The following is a 15,711-nucleotide window of genomic DNA, read 5'->3' on the forward strand; positions in this document are numbered from 1 at the left end:
ATTCTCCAAAATGGCCTACTTTATCCCTTTAAAGGGTTTGCCTTCAGCTTCCACCTTGGCCAAGGAATTCCTGGAGAATATAGTTCGCATACATGGTTTCTCTTCCATTTTAGTCTCGGATCGTGGAAGTCAATTTATCTCACATTTTTGGAAGAAGTGTTGCCAACTAGCACAAATAGATGTGCGGTTATCCACCAGCCACCACCCCCAGACCGACGGACAAACCGAGAGAACCAATCCGACTCTCGAGCAATATCTTCGGTGCATGTTACACCAATCCGAGTTAAATTGGAAAGACATCCTTTGGATCGCAGAATATGCATACAACAATTCAGTGCATTCTGGAACTGGACAAACCCCCTTTTATACTTTGTATGGTCACCATCCTCGGACCTCTGATCTAGATCCACCTCTGACCCTGGAAATGCCCGCAGTAAATCATCTGCATTCCACAATAACACGAGCCTTCAAAGAAGCTGCAACTCATTTACAGCAAGCCAAGAAAAAGTATAAAGAAAACGCAGATTTGCACTGAAGTAAAACTCCTCCTTACCAAGTAGGAGACCAGGTATGGCTAGCAACTAAACATTTACCCCTCAAGGGCCCGCGAACCTTCAATCCCAGATTCATAGGACCTTATCCCATCAAAGCTATAATCAACCCAGTGGCCTTTAAACTGGATCTACCGTCCAACATGCATATTCATCCAGTTTTTCATGCATCACTTTTGAAGCCAGTACAACCTGGAACCCGATTGTCCAAGCCTCCAGACCCAGTTCAAATTCAAGGGGAATTAGAATTCGAAGTTAAAGACATTTTAGACTCCAAGGTGGTAAAGTCGAAACTCTTCTATCTTGTTGACTGGAAGGGATATGGACCTCAGGAGAGATCGTGGGAGCCTAGTAACCATGTCCACGCACCTCGATTAGTACAAAGGTTTCACCGGAGATTTCCGAACAAGCCCAAACCCCCGGAGGGAAGAACCTTGGGAGGGGCCTTGAGGGGGGGTACTGTCATGATGCCTACCTCCAAGGAGCCAGGTCTGACCCAGCAACCCCAGAGGCAGGCATCATTTCCCCCAGGGGAGTGCCAGCGGGCCCAAGCTGGGGCCCTTTGGACGCAGTCCTGGCGCCCTAGGCGCCAGGCTCATGTTGGACCTCTGTCCTGGCGCCTTAGGCGCCAGGCTCATAAAGCTAGACATGTGTTCAAGTGTTTTAATGTGCACTTACCTGATGCAGACCATGCTGCCACATCCAGGCCCTCTTGAGGCCTGAATAGGAACTACTTTACCTGTGGGACTACTTTCCACCCGGGTGTGGTCGGGGAAGGATACATACCTGATCGGAGGAAGGATACACACTTGGAACTTCTTCCAAAGCTATTTAAACCACACCCGATCAGCAACTCACGCTTCGCGTTGTTCTGCTCCTCGCAGCTGGACGCTCACCGTGTCAGCTCCTGCATCTGGACTTCAGCCACGCCTGTCAGCATCCTGGGTCACCTGCAAAGGGAGACAAGAGACCTACCAGCTAATCTGCACCACGGAGACATCACCGACGATCCTGAAAGGGAAGACATCATTTTTAAAAGCATTTCGTTACGATCACTGCAGCGCTGCATTTCACTCACCTTTCCTGGGTTCCTCCATCTTCAGCAGCGATCATCCGGATACACAGCCACTTCCCAGAGCCTAGAGAAAAAGACAAGAATAAGAGGTGAGAGAAGGAAGGGAATAGGAAAAGCTCAATTTCCTTCTAAGACTTACCTGTTGGGTCATTCCCATTTCATTTCGGGTCTTGCTGCTTCCAAGCAGGATCCCGGCCCCTATGGGGAAAAAAGACAAAGACATTATATGAGTGAATGCAAAAACATTACCTGAGCGCTCATCTAGGATTTACCAGATCTTTACGGGAACTGCACGTTTCACTTCGGGTCGGCGCCATATCTCCGGCATTCCGAACCCCGGCCCCTATGGGGAAAAGACATCAACATCAGCGCTTTGTTGCAAGAAGTCTCCAAAGTAATCTTCATTCATCACCTGAAAAAAGACAATGAACATTATTATTTAAAGCTTGAACTTTTGAACTTGCAACAGAACTTTTACAGCGCCTTACCAGTATAATCAAGCTTACCTGAACTCCCATCCAACCTCAATCCAGTGAAGTAACTGGGTTCAACGCGCCCCTGCGTCCGAAGCAGGATGGAGAGCTCGTCCTTTCAGACCCTAAGGTGAGACTTCACGGGGAATCGTGGAAGGGTATCGTGGAGGGTTGGAAGAGAGTGGGAGGCTTGAGCATAACTCAGTCAGTAGGTAATACTCCCTTTTCACGCACAGGGGAATATTCCTGCGAGCCGGAGAAGCCAGAGTAGAGGGCCCTTCCTGTCCATCTCCAGAGTCCTGCGCTTCACCATTGAAGAAGCATCAGCACTCGAAGCCAGACCTGCGCCTCCGTGGGAATCAGGTGAGCATTACAAAAACCCATTCATGAGTTATAAATTCTGTTAGTTTTCTACTCTCTTCTTCTAGGTCAATTTCATGATATGCAGAAGCCATATCTAATTTTGAACATACCCTCCCCTTTCCTATCATGGATAACCTTTCATTCATGTTTGGTAGTCAGTGTCTTTCTACTACACCACACTTGTTTAATTCACGCAAGTCAACACATAATCTCAACTCAAAGGTAGGCTTTTTCACCACCACTAGTGGCGAATTCCATTGTACACCTCCTGCCCTCTCGATAATACCTTCTCTTTGTAATTTCTCAAGTTCTCTTTTCACACCTTCTCTCAGAACCAATGGTACTGAATGTAACTTTGCAGCAATGGGATCGCTTCCTTTTTTTCCAGTATGATCTGATGCCTCATTTTCTTTTCCTACGCATTTCTCAAACACATATTTGAATTTGTCACTGACAGTCACATCTCCAATCTCTCATACTCGTTCTGACATATTAGGATCAAGTCTGATCTGTAATTTCTTTTTGTCACGCCATCCATTTGCAGACCCTGACCTGGGAAGGGCAGGAGCCCCCCCCCCCGTTCTGGCTGATCCATTGAACAGAGGAGACCCAGATACGACGCCAACACGATGTCTCTATAATTAGAGTCATCTGCTACTGCTTCATGCAACCGGCATCCAAGTAAGCAAAGCCTAGTTTAAAAGGCATTTCCATCTGATCTGCTTGCAAAGTAAATCGGCATGTAACCATACCAAAATGGCCGCCGTGTTTGCCTGAGCCCACCAAGAGCCCTGCCTGACCTCAGCCGCCAGCTGATTGGGCCGCACTGCCACTTTCCCAACCGGAGGCGGAAGCCGGCCACCCGATCCAAAGGGCCACCATCATAAGGGCCTGTCTGCAGCTGGATTCCTCATTGCAGATCCTGACCCGGGAAGGGCAGGAGCCCCCCCCTTCTGGCTGATCCATCGACCAGAGGAGACCCCGAGACGACACCAACATGATGTCTCTATAATTAGAGGCATCTGCTACTGCTTCATGCAACTGGCGTCCAAGTAAGCAAAGCCTAGTTTAAAACGCATTTCCATCTGATCTGCTCGCAAAGTAAATCGGCACGTAACCATACCAAAATGGCCGCCGTGTTTGCCTAAACCCACTAAGAGCCCTGCCTGACCTCAGCCGCCAGCTGATTGGGCCGCACTAACACTTTCCCAACCACCCGCGACCGGAAGCGGAAGCCGGCCACCCGACCCGAAGGGCCACCGTCACAAGGGCCTGTCTGCAGCTGGATTCCTCATTGCAGACCCTGACCTGGGAAGGGCAGGAGCCCCCCTTTCTGGCTGATCCATCGACCAGAGGAGACCCGAGACGACGCCAACACAATGTCTCTATAATTAGAGGCATCTGCTATTGCTTCATGCAACCGGCGTCCAAGTAAGCAAAGTCTAGTTTAAAAGGCATTTCCATCTGATCTGCTCGCAAAGTAAATCGGCATGTAGCCATACCAAAATGGCTGCCGTGTTTGCCTGAGCCCACCAAGAGCCCTGCCTGACCTCAGCCGCCAGCTGATTGGGCCGCACTGCCACTTTCCCAACCACTTGCGAACGGAGGTGGAAGCCGGCCACCCGATCCGAAGGGCCACCGTCACAAGGGCCTGTCTGCAGCTGCCACGGCAGGACACGTGCAGCCGTGCGCCCCAAAACGCCACCTCCCTCTATCAACAATGAACTGCGACTTTAACATTTAAGTAGTAAGTTGTCGGTCCAATGCCGGCTCCTGTACCTCCATATTGCTTGCCTTAACATTGCCTATTGCCTATCCTTACAGAGTAATGCTAACCCACCCCCCCTCGCACCAAGCCCAGTTTGCTTTCTCAACCTGCAAACCAACAACTAGCCTGCGCACCTAAGTTCCACCTGCCATTTCTTTTTTTACTTATGCTGCCTTATACCTACTGCTGATCATTTGTACCCATCCTATATGCCCAAATGCCAATAGATTCCGGCCTCAGCCTGTTTCCTACCCATACTGGTTATTTGTATTTAGCCCATGTGCCCAACTGTGATCTGCATTTCTGCATTAGTGCACTACCTACCTGTGCTGGATAATTGTATTTAGCCCATGTGCCCAACTGTGATCTGCATTTCTGCATTAGTGCACTACCTACCTGTGCTGGATAATTGTATTAAGCCCATGTGCCCAACTTTGATCTGTATTTCTGCATTAGTGCACTACCTACCTGTGCTGGATAATTGTATTTAACCCATGTGCCTAAATGCTTTATTGAACCCTACTTCTGCCCACTCAGCCCCTACCAATATAATGCAGGCTCTCCTGATTACCATCACGTTCCCTTTCTGCATAATTCCCCATGCCACACCATGCACAAGAGGACAATTCATCAAGATTGGTGAAGGCTTAGCCAGACTAGGATGTCAACGACACTTCCCAATCCCCTGCCCTACCCCATTCCTTCCCTCACTCCCCCCTTCCCCCACACAGTCTCCACCCTTCCACATTACGCCTGCCACCATTAAGAATACAGCAACCTCAGACATCCTGAGCTTCAATCCCAACCTGCCCTCATACAAACACACCCAACCTATTAGCACTAATGATAGGACTACTCCCATCCTGGGTATTCTTATGTCTAGAACTAAAACGTCCCTGCTAGCAACCTCACTCACCACTACACCCAACACATTCACCAAACTAGACACCACCCCTATTAATTACCAACACAAAAGACTCCACAACTTACCTCTCAAACACCAAATCAAGACCAAAACCATAGATTTTTCCCCCATCCTAGGTAACACACCACCTCCTGCCCCCACCACCACCCTCAAAGGCGACTCATCAAAGCTCGCTCACTAGGTGCCCATGCAATAGAAATCCATGACCCTATCGAGGACCAACATCTTGATATGCTGGTAGTCACTGAAACTTGGCTTCACCCAGCGGCAGGCCCACTACCAGCCCTTGCTATTCCCCCGGGCTTTAGTATCTTCAGAACAGATAGGACAAACACCCAAGGAGGTGGAGTTGCCATAATAGCCAAAACCACCGTGGAAATCAGAGACTGCACAGTAGAACAGATACAAGGTTACAAACTCCTACTAGTAAAGTATACATCTAACCCCAAAACCACTACTAACTTCTTAGTGGTGTACAGATCACCCAATAAAAATACCCACCCCGATCTGGACATCCCGTTACTCCTAACTCCCCTCATCAAGCCCAAAACCAAATGTATAGTCCTCGGTGACCTCAACCTAGGATACAATCACCCCCTGGACCCTGATGCATCAACCTTTTATACAGCCATGTCAGAAATGAATTTCGCACAACTGATAGACAAACCCACCCACTCCAAAGGAAGAACTTTGGACTGGCTCCTCACTCTCAACTCTCAAGTCGCCATTGACTCCATCCTCCCTGTTAAATGGTCAGATCACCTTGTAATTAACTTCACAATAGACAATGCTAGCACAGACCACATCACTCCCAAAAAACCAGACACCTTCGAAACCAGAAATATTAAAAAGCTCTCATCCGACAATCTCACTCCAGCCTTGAGGGCTGCTCTAGCCCACACGGTTCTAGGTACCAACAACCCTTCCTACCTAGCAGAACAATACCAACATGCCTCACCCAAACTATTGACCTACTTGCTCCCATCACCACCAAAACCCGTAGACCAGACAAACAATCCTGCTTTTGGTTTAATGAGGAACTAGTGGGTTTAAGACGCATAAAAAGATGAAAAGATAAAAAAAACAACACCTCAGAATCAGCATTAGCCTTTGCTGAAGCCAACAAAAAATACAAATCAGCAATAATCACCCAAAAAGCCAAAGCCTTCAACCTCCGTATTACTAATGCGTCCTCAGACAGTAAAGAACTGTTCACCATCCTTAGAGAGCTTGAAAACCCCTGTCAAACCACAGCACCTACTAACACTAGTAAAGAATGGTGCACCACCATACAAAACGCCCTCTCATCCAAAATCCTTCTACTGCAAAACAAAATTGATAGTAAAAAAACACTCCTAGCAGACAAAACTCCACCCACCATATCAGTGACCACAACAAACACCACTCCTGGCCCCCCATTTCAATTCACACCAGTCTCTAACAAAGAAGTACTTGACACCATAACGAAACTCAAAGCCTCCAACTGTAAAGACCAATTCCCCTCCCACCTAGTGAAACTCTGCACCCCGACCCTTACACCAATCATCACCAAATGTGTCAATGCTTCTTTCCTCACTAACACAGTCCCCACCAGCATCAAAAAAGCCCGGGTGACACCCCTTCTAAAAAAACAACCCTGGACCCATTAATACCCACTAACTACCGACCTATTACAACAGTCCCATTTCTCCTAAAAATAATTGATAAAATAGCCTACTGCCAAATTCAAAACCATCTGGAACACCACCAACTGTTAGGAGACCGACAGTCAGATTTGTGCCCTAACCACAGCACAAAGACAGCCCTCCTTGATCTGAAGATCCAAATGGATCCACTAGAGAAGCAGGTAAACTCTGCCTACTTATGCTCCTGGACCTCTCAGCGGCTTTTGATCTGGTCGACCATGATAAACTCTGTAACACTCTAGCTAACAACTTCAACCTAGCTCAGAACGCCACTAACTGGATCAAATCATTCTTGGCAGACAGGACCTCCAGAGTATCCATCGACAAAGAATCAGCAGACCCTGTGCCAGTCCCTGCAGGTGTGCCGCAAGGCTTCTGCCTATCCCCCACTCTGTACAATGCATATACTAAGCTGCTTTTCCCAGTTTTGGATGCCATGGGTGTCATCTATACTAACTTCGCTGATTACAGCCAAATCCTCATTCCACTCTCAGGTAATCACGAACAAGACTCACTTCTGGTCAACTAAATCTACTCACTCATACAAAACTGGATGGCCAACAACAGCATTTGTCTAAACGACGACAAAACTGAGCTCCTCATACTAAGCTCCTCCACCAAAATTGATACCCTGGAGCCTGCCTTCAAATCATTCACCATTGATGGCACTATAATCCCCGTTCTCAAACAAGTCAAGACCCTTGGCGTCTACTTAGATGCAACCTTATCAATGTCAAAACAAGTAAACACACTAGCCTCGTCCACCTCTTACACCTCCAAACTCATCTCCCTTAGTCGCAAATTCCTCTCAGCCAATAACTGCGTTACACTAGCCAGAGCTCTCATACTCTCCAAGCTAGACTATTGTAATATCCTTTTCTTTGGCACCTCCAAATCCAACATAGCCAAACTTCAACTCATGCAGAATAAGGCCCTCAGAGCAGCCCTAGGCATCAACAAATCTGAACAGATCTCTAACACCAGAAGAGATCACCACTGGCTCCATATCCAAGCCAGAATCTTATTAAAAACCTTGAGCAGCATTTATAAATGCCTGGCCAACAAAGCCCCTAAATACCTCAACAACATAGTAATGAAGAAACGCCAGGCCAGACTCCTCAGATCCAATAAAAACGCATACCTCGAAACTCCAAGATACAAAATAGAGAAAGCGGGGGGTAGCAGCTTTAAAATACTGGCTCCCAGACACTGGAACGCTCTAACCACCAATATTATGAATGAAACATCCTTCCCAAAATTCAAACGCTCTTTGAAAACCTGGCTATTCAACAAGCACTAACTGAACCAGAGCACTAACTCGCTCCAATTAACTGTACATAGCTGACTGTTTTGTATATTATTGACTGTTGTTTCTGTGTGTCTCTGTGTTCACCTTTAAGATTGCATTCTCCCATTGTCTGTAACTACGCTGTGATACCCCCGGGTCTGGGCGTATAACAAATGTAATAAAATAAATAAATAAAATAAATCCTAACAAAACTGCACCCTTCTTTGTTACATATATCTTCCCTTGAACACTTCTTCCCTTAAAGGCAAATCGTACATCGTAATAACTCAACAATTCTATTTGGTCAACATCATATCCACTGGGATTCATATTAGCATCATGTAAATTCTCGACATTACCTCCTACCAGTCGCTCAAACACCTCCTTGGGCATCAATTGTATTTTTACCCCTGAGTCAGAGACTGCTCTCCAATTCACGCTGGTCATGGCATAGAGGCTCTAACACACCTCATCATCTCCACTTTGTACTACATTTACAGTACTGTTCTCTATCGGACAGTCTTCCCCATCTTCTGAGGATCCACCTTCCTTCTTCAGCTACATACAGAACATTCTTTTGAGAACATTTTATGTTTTTACAGCATCTAGTAAGGTGCCCTCTTCTGTTGCATTTGGCACACACAGTTTTGCGACCAAGGCAGATGGGAGAAGCAGCAAAATGCGACCCACTCACACAACAAAAACATAGTTGTTCATCTCCCTTCTAGTGCTTGACCTTGCCCTACCTTCTGTTATGTTATAACCTTCTGTTATCTACACCACTCTTCTGATTGGATTTTTCCTTCCCCTTCTTCTTTTGTCTACCTTCCAATACATTTAAAATGTCAATCTTGTTATATTTATTTTCTGCTTCAGTTAAGTTGCCCACATATGCTAGCAAGTGTTCGACGTACTTGGCAATCTCTAAAACTTCATCTAGTTTTGGTTCATCTTTAAACAAGAGTTTTTCTCTTAAGTTATTTCTGTTGCAATGTATCAGGATCTGATATACTCGTCAAAATTCTCTACAAATATGCGGGATAATGCCAAGGGCCATTTTGCTGTAACATATTCCTCCACACGTTCCCCTTGTTCTTGCACTCGTACCCCAAAATGATAGTCTTCTAAAATGGTGCTAGTCTTAGGATTTAAGTGTTTGTCTAATTTTAGCATAGCTATCTCAAATTCATTGGGTGCATCCCCATCTCCGATCTCACCTAGGGGTGGTAGAGTGTCGAAAATGTTCTGCCCTTCATACCCTAAAAAGCGCATCAGCAGATAAACCTTCCTCTCAGTAGATACAGAATGTCCACATGCAGCCTTTATGTAGTGTAAGAGGCATTTCTTTCATGGGCTCCATTTTATTTTCACTGAACCAAGTGATGCCGTGAAGGTGGCTGATCCTGGTATGCCTGGCATGGCCATCTCTGTATATTAAACTATTGAAGGTACACCACTGAATACACACTCCTAACAGCTGTGAGAGGAAGGTATGATTCCAATTACCTTGTCCTGACCCACAATTATTTTACAGTATCAGTGTATCAGATAATATGTATAGTATTGCCCTACTTACAAACTCCATATACCTGTGTAGGCTGAAACCTTGCGCTAAGAACAGTAAATACCTTTAATAAACAGGAAGCGCTACCAGTCTTTGATGTCATCTGCCATTCCTGATGCCCTGGAAACGTGATCCGTTGATCGCACTTGCCATATCAATGTCACGGCAGCCACTTTGCGTAGCACAAGTTGCCACAGTAACACTTGACAACAACTATGGCCATGCATGCTCAGGGACGTTGTAGGTTCTTTTCTTTATCAAACAAGAGCTCCTTCTGCAGTGATACACTTGTGCTGTGTCCTTTTTTTTGGGCTCACACTCTACCTTCTTTTCGCTGGAGCGCTCAGCAACTTGCTCGTGGCCAACTCCCAGCTAGTCTGTTGGCTCCTGGGGCTACCTTTATAGTGTTTAATGCAGAAATAGTGACAATCTCTCATGCAATTTTGCTTCCAACCTTTTCAATAGGATGGTCCTTCAGATCGGATTGCAGGCCCCTCTTTGGTCCACTCTTCTTTGTGGAGCTGCGCTTCGCTCCCCTTTGTTATCTGCTTTTCCAGTTCTACATGCTGTGAGGCACACATAGAAGGAGTGCATGTGTGTGTGCCACGCCATTTTCACCAGGAGGCGTTGTTTCCCTCAATCAATTGGCAGCAATTGAGAGGGGTGACACAGCTAGGTAGCATTTTCATGCTCGGAGTTGTGTATTCTTCCTTTAGCTCATCTTCATTGATATAAAGCACAAAGCATATGGGGAGTATGCTTTATATTGAGTTTATTTAAGATTACAAGCAAAAAACGGAAGCACAGGCTCTTCTATCCATCACAGCTCTTCAACTGACCTGATCAGAACCTTGAGGCACAATTTTCTGTATACACTCCATCTCCCATTCGATGTTCCATGTCTCTCTTTAAAGCACAACATAACAGTTTGCGGCAGAAGCCACAGGAGTTTGTTGATGGTCGGTCTGAAGTGGTCGAATTTTAGGAGTCAGTTGATGATGATTTATGCTGCTGCATGTGGGACGCATCTCAGCGGTAGTCATTGGAAGGTATTCCTGAAGGGCTTTGGCACCATCAATGTGGGAAAGGACATAGGATTGGACAAGACAAGTTAATTATTTTTCTGGCATGAAGAGACTGATTTTCTAGAGGAGGGAAAGTTGGCACCAACCTGTATTTGTCTTCCTTGCTATGTGCTGTTTTAAGGAGAGTTGTCTGTCCATGTCGAACCCAAGAGACTTGGGACAGGTGGTCAGATGGCATGTGAAGCCCACAAGGCTCATAGCGGAGAGCCAGTTCTGGATGTCAAATTGTTCGATGTTGTTTGTCATCAGTATGAATTTGGTCTTGGAGGGGTTGATCTTCAGGTAAGTACTGGACATCCAGGATTGGATCAATATGAGGCAGGCCTACAACTGGTAGATATCTTTGATGGAGGATATCGTGAAATCTGCCTATTGCTGGATGTGGATGTTGTGTGGAGCCAGGATGGTTCCAAGCAGTTCCATGTAAAGATTGAGGGTCATGGGGGAGAGGATTGGTCCTTGTGGGACTCCACAGGTGATGGTTAGAGTTTGCGATCTGGAGGAATCCATTTGGATGAATTGGTGGAGCAAAGTAGGACTTGACTCATCTGACGACCATCTCACTGATCACATTGTGTCAGGTGGTCTACTGCATCGGATGCTGTTGAGAGGTTGAGGAGAACCAGGAGGCAAGGATGGCCATCACTGAGGATGTTAAGGGTACTGCTGATCACCTTGATGGTAGCAGTTTCAGTGTAGATTGGAAGGACCGAGGGATTTTTGGAGGAGTTGCGTGGCTACTACTTTCTCCAGGATCTTACCTAAGAAAAGAATATGGATGATGGGGTGGTAATTACTGAGGTCATTGGGGTCCAGGGTTTGTTTTTTGAGTAGTAGTAGGATTTGTGCAGTCCTGAAGGTCAGGGGGATGGTGCTTTGACTGAGGGAGCTGCTGATGATTGCCAGGTAAGGAAGGAGTTCTTGTGTCTGAAGTGTCTTAAGTAGGGAGGCATGGAACAGTCTGTCTGCATTTGATGTGGCATTGAGGGGTGCATTGTAAGGTCTTCTAAGGTGAGTCTTTTGAAAGTTGTCCAGGTAGTGTTGGTTTTGCGAGATGGGATGTGTGGTGTGCTGCCAGTTGTTGCGTTGGTGTCTATGTGTTGTAGGATCATGTTGATTTTGTTGATAAAGAGATTCTGGTGGTGGGTTTTTCGATGGAGTACAGTATGGGTGGGTTGGGCAGTGTCTTGATACAATGTTTGTTGGTTTTGAAGAACAGTAAATACCTTTAATAAACAGGAAGCGCTACCAGTCTTTGATGTCATCTGCCATTCCTGATGCCCCGGAAACGTGATCCGTTGATCGCACTTGCCATATCAATGTCACGGCAGCCACTTTGCGTAGCACAAGTTGCCACAGTAACACTTGACAACAACTATGGCCATGCATGCTCAGGGACGTTGTAGGTTCTTTTCTTTATCAAACAAGAGCTCCTTCTGCAGTGATACACTTGTGCTGTGTCCTTTTTTTTGGGCTCACACTCTACCTTCTTTTCGCTGGAGCGCTCAGCAACTTGCTCGTGGCCAACTCCCAGCTAGTCTGTTGGCTCCTGGGGCTACCTTTATAGTGTTTAATGCAGAAATAGTGACAATCTCTCATGCAATTTTGCTTCCAACCTTTTCAATAGGATGGTCCTTCAGATCGGATTGCAGGCCCCTCTTTGGTCCACTCTTCTTTGTGGAGCTGCGCTTCGCTCCCCTTTGTTATCTGCTTTTCCAGTTCTACATGCTGTGAGGCACACATAGAAGGAGTGCGTGTGTGTGCCATGCCATTTTCACCAGGAGGCGTTGTTTCCCTCAATCAAGTGGCAGCAATTGAGGGGGGTGACACAGCTAGGTAGCATTTTCATGCTCGGAGTTGTGTATTCTTCCTTTAGCTCATCTTCATTGATATAAAGCACAAAGCAGATGGGGAGTATGCTTTATATTGAGTTTATTTAAGATTACAAGCAAAAAACGGAAGCACAGGCTCTTCTATCCATCACAGCTCTTCAACTGAACTGATCAGAACCTTGAGGCACAATTTTCTGTATACACTCCATCTCCCATTCGATGTTCCATGTCTCTCTTTAAAGCACAACATAACAGTTTGCGGCAGAAGCCACAGGAGTTTGTTGATGGTCGGTCTGAAGTGGTCGAATTTTAGGAGTCAGTTGATGATGATTTATGCTGCTGCATGTGGGACGCATCTCAGCGGTAGTCATTGGAAGGTATTCCTGAAGGGCTTTGGCACCATCAATGTGGGAAAGGACATAGGATTGGACAAGACAAGTTAATTATTTTTCTGGCATGAAGAGACTGATTTTCTAGAGGAGGGAAAGTTGGCACCAACCTGTATTTGTCTTCCTTGCTATGTGCTGTTTTAAGGAGAGTTGTCTGTCCATGTCGAACCCAAGAGACTTGGGACAGGTGGTCAGATGGCATGTGAAGCCCACAAGGCTCATAGCGGAGAGCCAGTTCTGGATGTCAAATTGTTCGATGTTGTTTGTCATCAGTATGAATTTGGTCTTGGAGGGGTTGATCTTCAGGTAAGTACTGGACATCCAGGATTGGATCAATATGAGGCAGGCCTACAACTGGTAGATATCTTTGATGGAGGATATCGTGAAATCTGCCTATTGCTGGATGTGGATGTTGTGTGGAGCCAGGATGGTTCCAAGCAGTTCCATGTAAAGATTGAGGGGCATGGGGGAGAGGATTGGTCCTTGTGGGACTCCACAGGTGATGGTTAGAGTTTGCGATCTGGAGGAATCCATTTGGATGAATTGGTGGAGCAAAGTAGGACTTGACTCATCTGACGACCATCTCACTGATCACATTGTGTCAGGTGGTCTACTGCATCGGATGCTGTTGAGAGGTTGAGGAGAACCAGGAGGCAAGGATGGCCATCACTGAGGATGTTAAGGGTACTGCTGATCACCTTGATGGTAGCAGTTTCAGTGTAGATTGGAAGGACCGAGGGATTTTTCGAGGAGTTGCGTGGCTACTACTTTCTCCAGGATCTTACCTAAGAAAAGAATATGGATGATGGGGTGGTAATTACTGAGGTCATTGGGGTCCAGTGTTTGTTTTTTGAGTAGTAGTAGGATTTGTGCAGTCCTGAAGGTCAGGGGGATGGTGCTTTGAGTGAGGGAGCTGCTGATGATTGCCAGGTAAGGAAGGAGTTCTTGTGTCTGAAGTGTCTTAAGTAGGGAGGCATGGAACAGTCTGTCTGCATTTGATGTGGCATTGAGGGGTGCATTGTAAGGTCTTCTAAGGTGAGTCTTTTGAAAGTTGTCCAGGTAGTGTTGGTTTTGCGAGATGGGATGTGTGGTGTGCTGCCAGTTGTTGCGTTGGTGTCTATGTGTTGTAGGATCATGTTGATTTTGTTGATAAAGAGATTCTGGTGGTGGGTTTTTCGATGGAGTACAGTATGGGTGGGTTGGGCAGTGTCTTGATACAATGTTTGTTGGTTTTGAAGAACAGTAAATACCTTTAATAAACAGGAAGCGCTACCAGTCTTTGATGTCATCTGCCATTCCTGATGCCCCGGAAACGTGATCCGTTGATCGCACTTGCCATATCAATGTCACGGCAGCCACTTTGCGTAGCACAAGTTGCCACAGTAACACTTGACAACAACTATGGCCATGCATGCTCAGGGACGTTGTAGGTTCTTTTCTTTATCAAACAAGAGCTCCTTCTGCAGTGATACACTTGTGCTGTGTCCTTTTTTTTGGGCTCACACTCTACCTTCTTTTCGCTGGAGCGCTCAGCAACTTGCTCGTGGCCAACTCCCAGCTAGTCTGTTGGCTCCTGGGGCTACCTTTATAGTGTTTAATGCAGAAATAGTGACAATCTCTCATGCAATTTTGCTTCCAACCTTTTCAATAAGATGGTCCTTCAGATCGGATTGCAGGCCCCTCTTTGGTCCACTCTTCTTTGTGGAGCTGCGCTTCGCTCCCCTTTGTTATCTGCTTTTCCAGTTCTACATGCTGTGAGGCACACATAGAAGGAGTGCATGTGTGTGTGCCATGCCATTTTCACCAGGAGGCGTTGTTTCCCTCAATCAAGTGGCAGCAATTGAGGGGGGTGACACAGCTAGGTAGCATTTTCATGCTCGGAGTTGTGTATTCTTCCTTTAGCTCATCTTCATTGATATAAAGCACAAAGCATATGGGGAGTATGCTTTATATTGATTTTATTTAAGATTATAAGCAAAAAACGGAAGCACAGGCTCTTCTATCCATCACAGCTCTTCAACTGAACTGATCAGAACCTTGAGGCATAATTTTCTGTATACACTCCATCTCCCATTCGATGTTCCATGTCTCTCTCTAAAGCACAACATAACAGTTTGCGGCAGAAGCCACAGGAGTTTGTTGATGGTCGGTCTGAAGTGGTCGAATTTTAGGAGTCAGTTGATGATGATTTATGCTGCTGCATGTGGGACGCATCTCAGCGGTAGTCATTGGAAGGTATTCCTGAAGGGCTTTGGCACCATCAATGTGGGAAAGGACATAGGATTGGACAAGACAAGTTAATTATTTTTCTGTCATGAAGAGACTGATTTTCTAGAGGAGGGAAAGTTGGCACCAACCTGTATTTGTCTTCCTTGCTATGTGCTGTTTTAAGGAGAGTTGTCTGTCCATGTCAAACCCAAGAGACTTGGGACAGGTGGTCAGATGGCATGTGAAGCCCACAAGGCTCATAGCGGAGAGCCAGTTCTGGATGTCAAATTGTTCGATGTTGTTTGTCATTAGTATGAATTTGGTCTTGGAGGGTTTGATCTTCAGGTAAGTACTGGACATCCAGGATTGGATCAATATGAGGCAGGCCTACAACTGGTAGATATCTTTGATGGAGGATATCGTGAAATCTGCCTATTGCTGGATGTGGATGTTGTGTGGAGCCAGGATGGTTCCAAGCAGTTCCATGTAAAGATTGAGGGTCATG

The sequence above is a fragment of the Ambystoma mexicanum genome, chromosome 5p, assembly GCF_040938575.1.
Source record: "Ambystoma mexicanum isolate Mex_15411 chromosome 5p, UKY_AmexF1_1, whole genome shotgun sequence".
In the NCBI taxonomy this organism is placed as follows: Eukaryota; Metazoa; Chordata; class Amphibia; order Caudata; family Ambystomatidae; genus Ambystoma; species Ambystoma mexicanum.